Source organism: Alligator sinensis, unplaced genomic scaffold (genome assembly GCF_000455745.1).
Source record: "Alligator sinensis unplaced genomic scaffold, ASM45574v1 scaffold685_1, whole genome shotgun sequence".
In the NCBI taxonomy this organism is placed as follows: domain Eukaryota; kingdom Metazoa; phylum Chordata; order Crocodylia; family Alligatoridae; genus Alligator; species Alligator sinensis.
The window spans coordinates 562362-573344 of record NW_005842336.1 but is presented as its reverse complement, the minus strand read 5'-3'; positions in this window follow the sequence as shown (position 1 = coordinate 573344).

Genomic DNA, 10983 nt, shown 5'->3' with positions numbered 1-10983 from the left:
TGCTGCAAGGCACCTTGCCATTGCTGCAGGTTTTAAACCTGACCAATGGCTTGCAAGGCCTGCCCCAACATTTCTGCGTGAGAGATCCCTGTAGGATCCATGCTGATCTATCCTGGGTCGGATCACTGATCCTCCCGTTCCCAGCCAATGCACCATTGTAACGCTCCCGCTTATCTGAGGGTGAGTTCTTCTCGAGTCCCCGCCAAGTTAGGCCTCCCCTTAACTCGCCTGCCATGACTTTGATGATATACAATTTGATAGGAGGGGTTCAGTATTGTCCAATACAGGGGCCCCACTTGGGGATCCGAGAGTGTCTGATGAAGGGGGCTCTACCTCCCCTATACCCCCAGCTACACACCAGATGTTGGTGTCAAGACAATGGACTGATGTTGGATCCTGGCTCGATCCATGTTTTGACCTAAGAAGCAATTCCAAAGGCACTTCCTAGCCTTGTCCGGATTGCTCTGTTGCTCCCTTGCCAACAAAGGGTTAATCTTGAGCTTAAGCCCAGACCTCAGAACTCTGCCGGTCCCAGGCAGCCTTTTCTCAAAAAAGGAAAAAAAAAGCCGAAAAAGAAAGAAACAAAGAGGAACCTAATTCCTATGTTCATTGTCTCTATTCTGGCTGATGATCGTCTCAGCCTGCCGGCAACACTGCCAGCTCACTCAAGCTGCTGGGTTTTGTTTAGTAAATGAGGCTTCACTCCCTAGCCTTGCGAACACAAAGCCTATACTGCTCAGTATATATTGAGACCTCGGGCTCCAACACCTCTCTGCCTCAGTGTCCTGTGCCTGCTGCTGCCATAACTGGCACAGAGGCAGGCTCTCCACTCTCCTCCCCAGCACTCTAGGTGTCTTTTCAATCTCTCGCAGCAGCGCCAGGGGCTGATGTCATCAGCCCAGTGCTGCCTAGCTTGATTGACAAGTGGCTTTTAAACCGCAGTGGTGGTGTCGCGTGTCGTTGCTGCCCTGCCACTTCCTGCTCCCACGGTGAGTTTTGTGTTTTATTGGGAGTTTGTTCAGCCCATGCAGGTTTTGGGTCTTGCTCATGGGGTCTTTCAGACCCCTTTCGTTACAGCAGGATTTGCGGCTGAAGCCTCAGGCGGCTGGTCCAACCGCACAGCAAAGTCGAGCGATGTCTGCCATTAATCAGCAGGGATTCAGCATCTTGGGTGATCAGCCATTAGGCATTCAGCATGCGGTGATTCCAAAAGAACCACTGCAGAAATGAAAAAGGGCAGTGGGTGGGGGCAACTTGGATGTGAAATGACAGGAGAGAGGAAAAACAGTGCAGAGAGGAAGGATGAACTTGGAGGTGAAAGAGATCAGGCACCAAGGAGGTGGCTGGTTCATCAATTTTATTTGTCTCTTAAATAGCAGGTCAGCTCACACCTGATTTTCTGTCATCCTCTCTGCTTCTCCTTCTGGCGGCCATGTAGCTTGACCCCTGAAGGGGACCCGTTTTGTGGGATTTGCAGCTGAAACCTCAGCTCTACCTGGGAGGCAACAGATCCTTGGCACCAAGGAGGTGGCTGGCCTGTCAATTCCATTAGGCTTGTGCTTCCCAGTGCCCTTGAGAGGACACAGGGCCCTTGAAATGGCCATCAGTGCTTGACCTCCCACAGAGCTAGGCAGCACCACTCCACAGCTCGGGCTTCGGTGTGTGAAAGACTGTCAGTGTTTGACACCTTTGTAAGCAGGGCAGCACTATATGGCAGCTTGGCAAGATAGCCCCGAGAACAGGCAGCAGAGGCCTTAATGTATTTGCCTGCTGCAGACCCAAATGGGGCCTTAAGGGAGGACTGCGGATGGAGGCTCATGGGCCTTGCCTGCTGCCAACCCAAGGGAATGGAGCAGACTTCCAGCCCTGACTGCTGATCACCGGTGCTTGACAGACTACGAACCAGGCAGCACCTACCGTGGTTCAGGACGTCACTCACTACAGCCTAACACAGTAATTGGCCTGAAGAGGGGCTGCAGAGGCTCAAGAGGCTCCACGGCTCTACCTCACCTTGTCCACACAAGCCGCCTGGGGCTTGATGGTCGCTCTCTGCCAGGCAGCCCCAAACCCGCTAGGGTTTGCTACAGATTGCACCGAGGGTAGTTACTCCTAGCAACTCCTGCCAACAAAACACAGGCAGCGGGAGCCCAGGCCTACGAAGCACAGCTTACTTTGCCTTTCCTCCGCCGCCTCATGACGGCGGCCCACTCTTCTGCACAGCAGCCCCGCCGTGGGCACAGGTAGGCTTCCCTCCACCTTCCCCGCGACACCTGAAAAAGAAGTAAAAATCCCGTGGGCGAACAGAAGAAAGCCTGCGCTCAGCGCTGTGCAGCCTGAGGTTTGGCTGTTTGGTGGGGAAAGCCAAGTGGCTTTGCCGGGGGCCTCCCTGCTGAAGCCCACCTTGACGAGCTCATCACAGCACCCGCTGCCTGCCCTCACCTTCCCCGGCTCCGTCCCGCCTCAGGCAATGCCAGCGGCTGCTGCCTCCTGCTGCCGCCTCCGTGCCCGGCCCGGCCCGGTCCGGTCCCTTCCTTCCTTCCACGCGGGCGGGCGCACGGGGCCACGGTTCAGGCTTGGGGCGGTTTCGTGGACACGAGCTTGTGGTCGGGCTGAGCGCGGCCGCACGTGTCTCCCTGGCCCGGCTCAGCGGGTGGGCGCTGAGCCCCGCTCCCGCGCGTGGCTGCGGGGCAGGGTGGTGGCCCGAGGTGGCGCAGGGCTGAGGGGTCCAGGCTCGTATGAAGCTTGGGGCTGGACAGAGCCAGCAGCGGGAGCAGGGTGGGGCTGCTGCACAGGAGAGCGGGCCGCCCTCACGAGGAGGCAGAGGAAAGGCAAAGTAAGCTGTGCTTCGCGCAGGCCTGGGCTCCCGCTGCCTGCTTTTTGTTGGCGGGAGTCGCTAGGAGTGACTACCCTCGGTGCGATCTGTACAGTAATTCTCTTGCAACCACCCCAGATGGTGAGTCGCTTGCTGGCTCTCCGGGAGTGACGCGCTGGAGATTGGACCAGCCACTGTAGAGGCCGATTCAGGCATAGACCTAGAGTGAGTGACCAGTCTTGCTCAGTTCCGGCAAGCACAGTGTGATGACCCTGGACTTCAACGCCTGGCAGAGGAAGACCCTGGAGAAGGCCCGTTGAACAGGGACACCTGGTATGTGGTAAGAAAAAATCTTCTACATCGTATCCAGAGGAGCATGGGGGCTGGGAAGGAGGTAGCCCAGCTGGTGATACAGGGAATAATTCAACTAGCATATGGCTATAACCCTAGAGGCCTTATGTAGGTCCTCCAGGAAGAATGGGAGAAGCTGGTAGAGCCGAGTATTGGGGCAGAAGGGCATAGGCAACAGTTACAAGAGCACCTGCAAAAAACACAGCAATTGGCCAGTGAGAATTTGAAAGAGGCTCAACAAAGGCAAAAGATACAACGTGATGAGTATTTTTGGTTTGGGTGATAAGGTCCTGGTCAAACTTCCCTTGACTGCGAGCAAGCAGCTCACACAATGGCAAGGCCCCTTTGAAGTGGCCTGACAGGTGGGACCAGTAGGTTATGAGGTCTTAAAGCCAGGACATAGAAAAGAGCGACAAATCTACCACAAATCTCTTGAAGGAATGGAAAACGCCCCAAGGCTGGATGGCTACGCAAGAAGACGGAGCAGAAGATTTGGAGGTCCCAGGATTCGAGCCAGAAATTGCGGGAGCAGCCGTGGCCTCTAGTCTGTTTCGGAGAAGAACTTTTCCTTCCTCAGAGAAAAGAATTGGAAAGACTGGTTCAGTCTATTAAGGATGTCTTCAGGGAAGAACCGGGACATGCTAGAGGGCTGGAGTGTGTCATTAAAACACCGATGGGCACCTTGGTTAGGGAAAGTTGGAGGCCTATCCCCCAACATCTACATCAAGAGATACAAGCGGAACTAAGGAGGATGGTAGAGCAGAAGATTATACATCAATCCCGCAGTCCGTGGTGCAGTCCCATTGTGCCTGTAGCTAAACCTAATGGTTCGCTACGTCTTTGTGTTGACTTTCAGAAACTGAATGCTCTAACAACCTTTGATGCATTTCCCATGCCACACATTGCGCATGAATATAGATATAGAACGAATACAGGAATGTATAAAAATAACTAACACGTTATTACCAAAGATTCATGCCTTCCCAACAAATATGGGAAGTCAGTTTCATAACAACCCTTGATCTATCAGAGAGGTACTGACAGATCCCCATGCCCCTAGAGATTGCACGAAAACGGCCTTTGGGACACCTTGGGGACTATGGGGACTTTATGAATTTTTACGTATGCCATTTGGACTCAGCAGCGACCTTCCAGATACGCTTTATTGGCAACGGCTGTGGACTTGGCCTCCTGATTACAGGATGTCCAATGCTACTCACAGCTGGCCTGGACCCCAATTACAGGGCGGCTGAGTTGCACAAGACCACCCACCAGATGGATGACCTTTAGAAATGAGATGGCGGTGACACACACCTTGCTGACCTTGACTTGGGGGCTGAGGCCTTGTTTAGCCCTTTGGGTTCTGTGGCTTCCATGACAAGAGGCTGAAGTCATGACCCTTTTGTGCTCCAGACATGGAGCAGCTTTGACCCGTGATTGAGGCTGCCTGGGGCACCTGTAAGCTGGCATTCAGATCTTTGCAGGTTTTTCTCCTGGCTTCATGCCCCAGCAGGGAGCACTGCCCTGTAAGCAGGGTTGCCGGTGTTTCTGGTCACTTTTTATGGTGGCACCCTAGCAGTTCTGTCCAGAGTCCTGGCCCATCTCACTGCACTTCTGGTTGGCCTCAATGTGAGTAGCTGAGCCTGCAGATGTCTGCCCTCTCCCGTTTCTGTGGACAGAGGACAGAATGGCAACAGGTTCACGTAAGGGTAAAAGAGGGAGAGAAGTTGGGGCCTGTAGACCCATCTTCCACTACGCTGACTTAAATCCTGTTTCTCTCTTGTTCTTTATGCTCCCAGAAGGAGAAGCCGCAAAGATGACAGACAAATAGGAGTTAACTGATAGCCAGGGCAGAAAACCATGCCAGCCCACCAGGAGGCAAAGGTAAGAGAGTTTGGGTAAAGACTAGGGATCACTGGTTCCTTGAGCACCATGACCTTCCTGTAACTTGGGCTCAGGTCTCTAGACTCTTCTTTTTTGCTGCCCTCAGTACTTTTCAGAAGCTCCCTCTGGCCTTCACTCCTGTAATCAGGGGCTTGACTTTGAATTGAGGTCTGAGGCCTCATTTGGCACTTTGGACTGTGGCTTCCATGACAGGAGGCTGAAGTCACAGCCTTTTTGTCCTCCAGACATGGGGCAGCTTTCACTCCTGATTGAGAACTCTTGAGGCACCTGTCAACTGGCATTCAGGTCTTTGCAGGTTTTTCTCCTGACTTCATGCCCCAGCAGCCAGCTGTCTGGAGGGAGCACTGCCCTATAAGCAGGGTTGCCAGTGTTTCTGGTCACTGTTTACAGTGCTGCCCTAGCAATTCTGTCCAGAGTCCTGGCCCATCACACTCTGCTTTTGGCTGGCCTGGATGTTGGAGGCTGAGTCTCCAGATATCTGCCCTCCCCCATTTCCATGGATAGAGTTCAGATTGGCAGCAGGTTTAGGTAAGAGTTAAAGAAAGAGAAAAGCTGCGGCCCGTAATTGTGTCCTTGAACACAATGAGTAAAATGTAGTGTTTGTCTCTCGTTTTTGTAGCCCCTGGAAAGAGAAGCAGAAAAGACAAAAGATGAGCTGTAGTCAGGTGACGAAGAGGAAAGAAAACCATGCCAGTGAAGCAAAGGTATGGGAGTTTTGTTTCAGTGACTTTTTTTTTTTGGTTGGTTTTTGTTCCATCGCCAAGCTGTACACCTTGGGATCAGTGGGCCTCAGAAGGTTGGATAACTGACGCCTTCTTATAAGCAGGATTTGTGTCTTAGATCCTGATGTTGTCATACATGGATAAGTTGTGCATAGTAGGAAGCAGCATGCACCCTGCTTACAGGAGGCTGCTGTTGGTAGCCACTTCTGGCAGCTGGCCTGGACCCCGATTTACAGGGCAGCTGTGCTGTGCAAGGCCACCAACCAGATCAAAGACCTTTAAAAATCAGGTGGCAGTGACACACACCTTGCTTACAGGGTCATCCACCTTCCACCTGACTGATGGACAAGGGCAACAGCATCAAGGCTGGAGACCTATTTCCGGATTACAGGGAGCTTGCCCAAAGGCTCATGCAGCCAGAATTTGGCTAATACATGATCAAGGCCGGAAGGCAGCACAATCATTCTGTCTAGAGTCCCTTTCTTTGCATCCTATTTTGCTGGCTTTTTGCATCCCATTTTGCTGGTTTGCTCACTGCTTGTCCTTCCTGCACGTGCAAAAAGGAAAAAGAAAAAAAAATAAGAACCCACTGCCCCACAAAAAATAGGGGAGAGACAGTCTGAGTGTAAGGCATGGAGCCAGAGGCTGGGACAAGCTGTAATGTCTCTCTGTTTGGTTCTTCCCTGTAACCCAATTGATCTGTCTTCTGTTTGACAGAGGGATGAGCAGGAGTCTCCTTGTTCAGCTACCAAACACTCAGTCAGTTGGAAATGGAAAGCCATGGGCCACAAGGCTATGGACTGAATTCATACCATGGCACAATATACAGCAGCAGAAGGCACCTGGAACCCTTCTTACAGGATGGTGCCCCCTCCCAACCACTGGCTTCCATGGCAGAAAGCCAAACGAACAGTGCGTATGACAACAGGTAAGTAAGCAAGAGGGAGGAGTGCCTGGGAATGAAAGTGTTTGTTATTTTCTTTTTGTTCTTAAAATCACTGCCGCTTACTTTATTTTCTTCCCAGTGCCAGAAAAGGCTTGCTGTGCCCTCTTAGCCTTATCCTTCCTCCTCCTCACCTAGGGGTTAAGTACTGGTATAGATTTCTGTGCCTTCTGGCCTAGGAGAGCTTTAGTGCCCTCCCAATATTTTAGGGCACACTACCTCCCTGTATTTGAGGGTACAGGTCTTGGGCCCCCTCTTTTTGGGTGGTTAGCATGTTATTTTGGTCACTTGTTAGCTCACATGAAGGGTTACTACCATCCTTCTTGAGGGAAGATTATATTATCTGTTCCATACTTGAGTCATACGTTCATAGATTGTTAGGGGCTGGAGGAGACCTTGTAGATCATCAGGTCCAGTCCCCCTGCTCTAGGTAGGAAAAGACAACTGGGGTCAAGTGACCCCACCAAGATGACTGTCTAGTCTCCTTTTGAAGATTGCCAGGGTAGGTGACTGCACCACTGCTGGAGGGAGTTTATTCCACAGTCTGGACACCCTGATGGTGAAGGAGTTTTTCCTGGAATTGATCCTGAAGCGGCCTTCCAGGAGTTTGTATTCATCATTCCTGGTCTTCCCCAGGGGTGCCTCAGTGAACTGCTGTTCACAGAGTTCTTGATGTACTCCCCTGATGTAGTGGTAAACCACTACCAAGTCCCCTCTCAGCCTTCTCTTCAGCAGGCTGAAGAGGCCCAAGTCCCTCAGCCTCTCCTCGTATGGCTTTTCTTGCAAGTCCCTGATCATAGAGGTGGCTCTTTTCTGGACCCTCACAAGACTTTCCACGTCCTTGTCCCTGGAGATGAGTGACATGGCACTTGGCCAGCTGTTCTTCTGCACCCCCACTCTCTGCCCTGCAGTCTGTGAGCAGGGTCCAGGTCCCCTTGAATGCCTGGTGTTGTTCCACTTGGTGAGGTTGGGCAGAGATGACACCCATGGATTACAGGGAAGGTTGCAGGCTTCTAGAGGATACTGAGCACGTTGGAACCCCTGGGCTTAGTGACCTTCCTGTAACTGGGGTCTGGGTCTCTGCTCCTCTGTTCTGCTGCCCTTGTTACTATTGAGAAGGCCTCCCTCTGCAGCTTGTAAACAGGGCTGTGCCCACTACCCCTGTGGCCTTGGGAGATGAAGCCTCATTTAGCCCTTTGAGCTCTGTGGCTTCCGTGACAGAAGGCTGAATTTGTGGCCCTTTTGCCCTCCAGATACGGGGCAGCTGTCACCCCTGATCGAGACTGCCTGACGCACTTGTCAGCTGGCATTCAGGTCTTTGCAGGTTTTCTCCGGCCTTCATGCCCCAGCAGCCAGCTGTCTGGAGGGAGCACTGCCCTGTAAGCAGGGTTGCCAGTGTTTTTGGTCACTTTTTAAAGCGACGAACAAGCAGTTTTGTCCAGAGTCCTGGCCCATTGCACTCTGTTTGTGGCTGGCCTGGATGTCAGCAGTCGAGCCTGCAGATATTTTCCCTCCTCGCTTTTCACAGACAGAGGACAGAGTGGCAGCACATTCAGGTAAGTATAAGAGGGAGAGAGAAGTTGAGGCTTGTAGTCCTGTCCACTGACTCTCTGACTTTAAATCCAGTGTCTGTCTGCTTTTTAAATTCCCAAAAGGAGAAGCAGAGAAGATGACAGATGAGCCACCAAGGAGAGATGAAAAGCATCTTAGCCCAACCAGTAGGAAAAGGTAAGGGAGCTTGAACACAATGTCTTGTCCTCTCCAAGTTGCATCCCCAAGCTGTTGACCATGTGATGAGTGAATCATGGAAGGTTTGGATGTCTGGGACTTCCTTATAAACAGGTCTTACCTCCTTCTGTTGTCGTATGTGGGTAACTTCTCGGGGGGTGGTGCTGATCATCAGGGATCCTGTTTTTTCTGATTTAAAAAAATCCCCAATTTTCAGTTTAAAAAAAGTAACCCCAAATCCACATGTTTCTATTATTAAAATGAAACACCACTAATATATAGATTTCTAGTAGTGTTTCATTTTAATCACGGAAAATGTGGATTTGGGGTTACTTTTTTTCTTTTAATCCAAAAACCAGGATCCCTGTTGCTCATTTTGTAAACTGGAGATATGTCACATCTCCCCTTGTTTTTAAAGGAGACTAAGCTTGAGAGTACAATGGGTGCTGTGAGCCCCCTGTAACTTGGTTTCTGGTCTCTGCTCCACTGTTGCAGTTGGGAGTTCTAGTCTTCTTGCTGATTGCGCAGCAATCTAGTCTTAGTTTTGGGAGTTCTAGTCTTAACTGATTGCGCAGCATGGTGCAACTTGGCCCTTTGATGGTGACCACCTTATCCCCCTTTCAGCTGGGGTTTAGGTCTTTGTAGGTTGTTCTTGTAGCTTTATGTCCCAGTAGCCCTTTAAGCAGGGCTTAAGCATCACACTTTGAGCAGGGATTCAGGTTTCAGTTTATTTTGTTGCTATAGCAATTGGGTCCGGTGTCCTAGCCCATCTCACTGTGAGCCACTGCCCCGCAATTTGGCAAAAGTCTCCAAATGCCTGCTCTGCCCACCCTGTGGATGGAAGGTGGATCAAGGAGCCCTTGTTGGTAAGAGCTAAAACAGGCAGAATTTCTGCTTTTGTAGTCGTCCTCAGTTCCCTAGTCTCCTACCCAGCGCTTTGTTTTCTAGTACTCCAAAGGAGAAACAGCAGACAGGCAATGGACCAGGGATATGGGAGAAGAAGAAGACCGGTATGAAACAAGAGCTGAAGTGAAGTGGCTGCACACAGTGACCTCCCTGCCTTAGTTTCTAGTAAGTGATTGCATTCAGTCTTGGGTTTGCCCTGATCGTGTGCGATGAGGTTGAGGCATTGTTCTAATTGTGCATATTGATATGTGGTACTCAAGGTTTTTGCAGGTTGTTTGGCTTTGTTAGTTAGGCAGTTGATCAAAATAGATGTGATTGAAGGCAGCGTGTAGGTTTTTCTTTGTTGGGTTGTTGAGTGGTTCTCAGTGATAGTGTAGAAATGCAATTTTGCACTTGTTTCTGTTTGTGGTTTGGCTGTAACTTGCTTTGGCTGTGGGTTGTGGGGGCAATTTGTTTGTGTTTCTAAGTTAAGGCTCTGTGGGTGATTGAAAGTGTCAATCTCAAGCTCCATGGGAACAAAGATCTCGTTCCAGTGTTGAAACGATTGAAAAGGTAGTTGGCTTCTTCAATGTCAAACTGGTAGGAACAAGTGGGCCTAAGATGTACACAGCCAAACAATAAACGATATAAAAAACTTTTCAACTTGTGGCTGGTGCTTTTCTACACTGAGAAGATTTTGTCCTTATCCTTTCCTATTCAATGCTGGCTGAATGAATAAACTTTTTTATTCTATCTTCTGATCTGATTTGTGTTCTTACTTGTTTAAAGCAAATATTTCCCTTCCAATTTACAAATGGTAAAAGAATGTGTAACAGATGGTTCCTAGTCATGAATTTATGATTGTTAATGCACTGTAGGAAATCTGTCCTGTTTCTTTGAGGAAATAAAAAATAAGGTACAGTGAAGCTGTGATGATTTTGTATAATCTGTTGAAGTTCAGGTTTTCCTGGTCTAAAAAGAAAAAAATGATCCCAATAAAAATAAAATGCTCAGTAAACTTGTGAGCTTCTTGGTGGTTTTTTTTAGTTCAGTTGTTTCGTACCTTTTGCTCTGAATGCCTTCGGTACAAGTCTTGCTACTTCTAATGGCAAGGTAGGTGCTTTTTCTCTAACGAGTTGGGTCACAGTGGTGGGAAGATGCAGTTGTCACCTTGCAATAGAGAGAATGACCGTCGACCTCCAGTTGCCTCAAGTTTTTCATGAGTCTCTTAAGTCCAGCTGTGGTCCCTCCTTGCCTGTTTAATGTAATGTCTACAGGCTTTCAGTCATTTGTAGCTGTTTCATCCCTGAAGGGCTGCTGAGTTCTGGAGGGGCCAAGCCCATTTTTTCACTGCCATTATATATAGTTTGCCCCTGTGGTCCAGTGGTCCTGGTCACTGTGGAGGGGGTATGGAGGGGGCAATGTGGGGAAGTTCAGAGCTCGGCTGAGGTTTCCCTGCCAGGTGTGCACATGACTTCTCCTGGCCTGGGGCATCAGGAAAGCCACCATCTGAGTGACTGGCAACTGTGAGCAGGTGAGGAAGGAACCTTGGGCTGTGGTGAGGATCAGGTTGAAGGGGTGGCACAGGGAGGCATGAGGTGCAGAGCTGCAGCAATCTTGCCAGCAAGTGGTGGAGC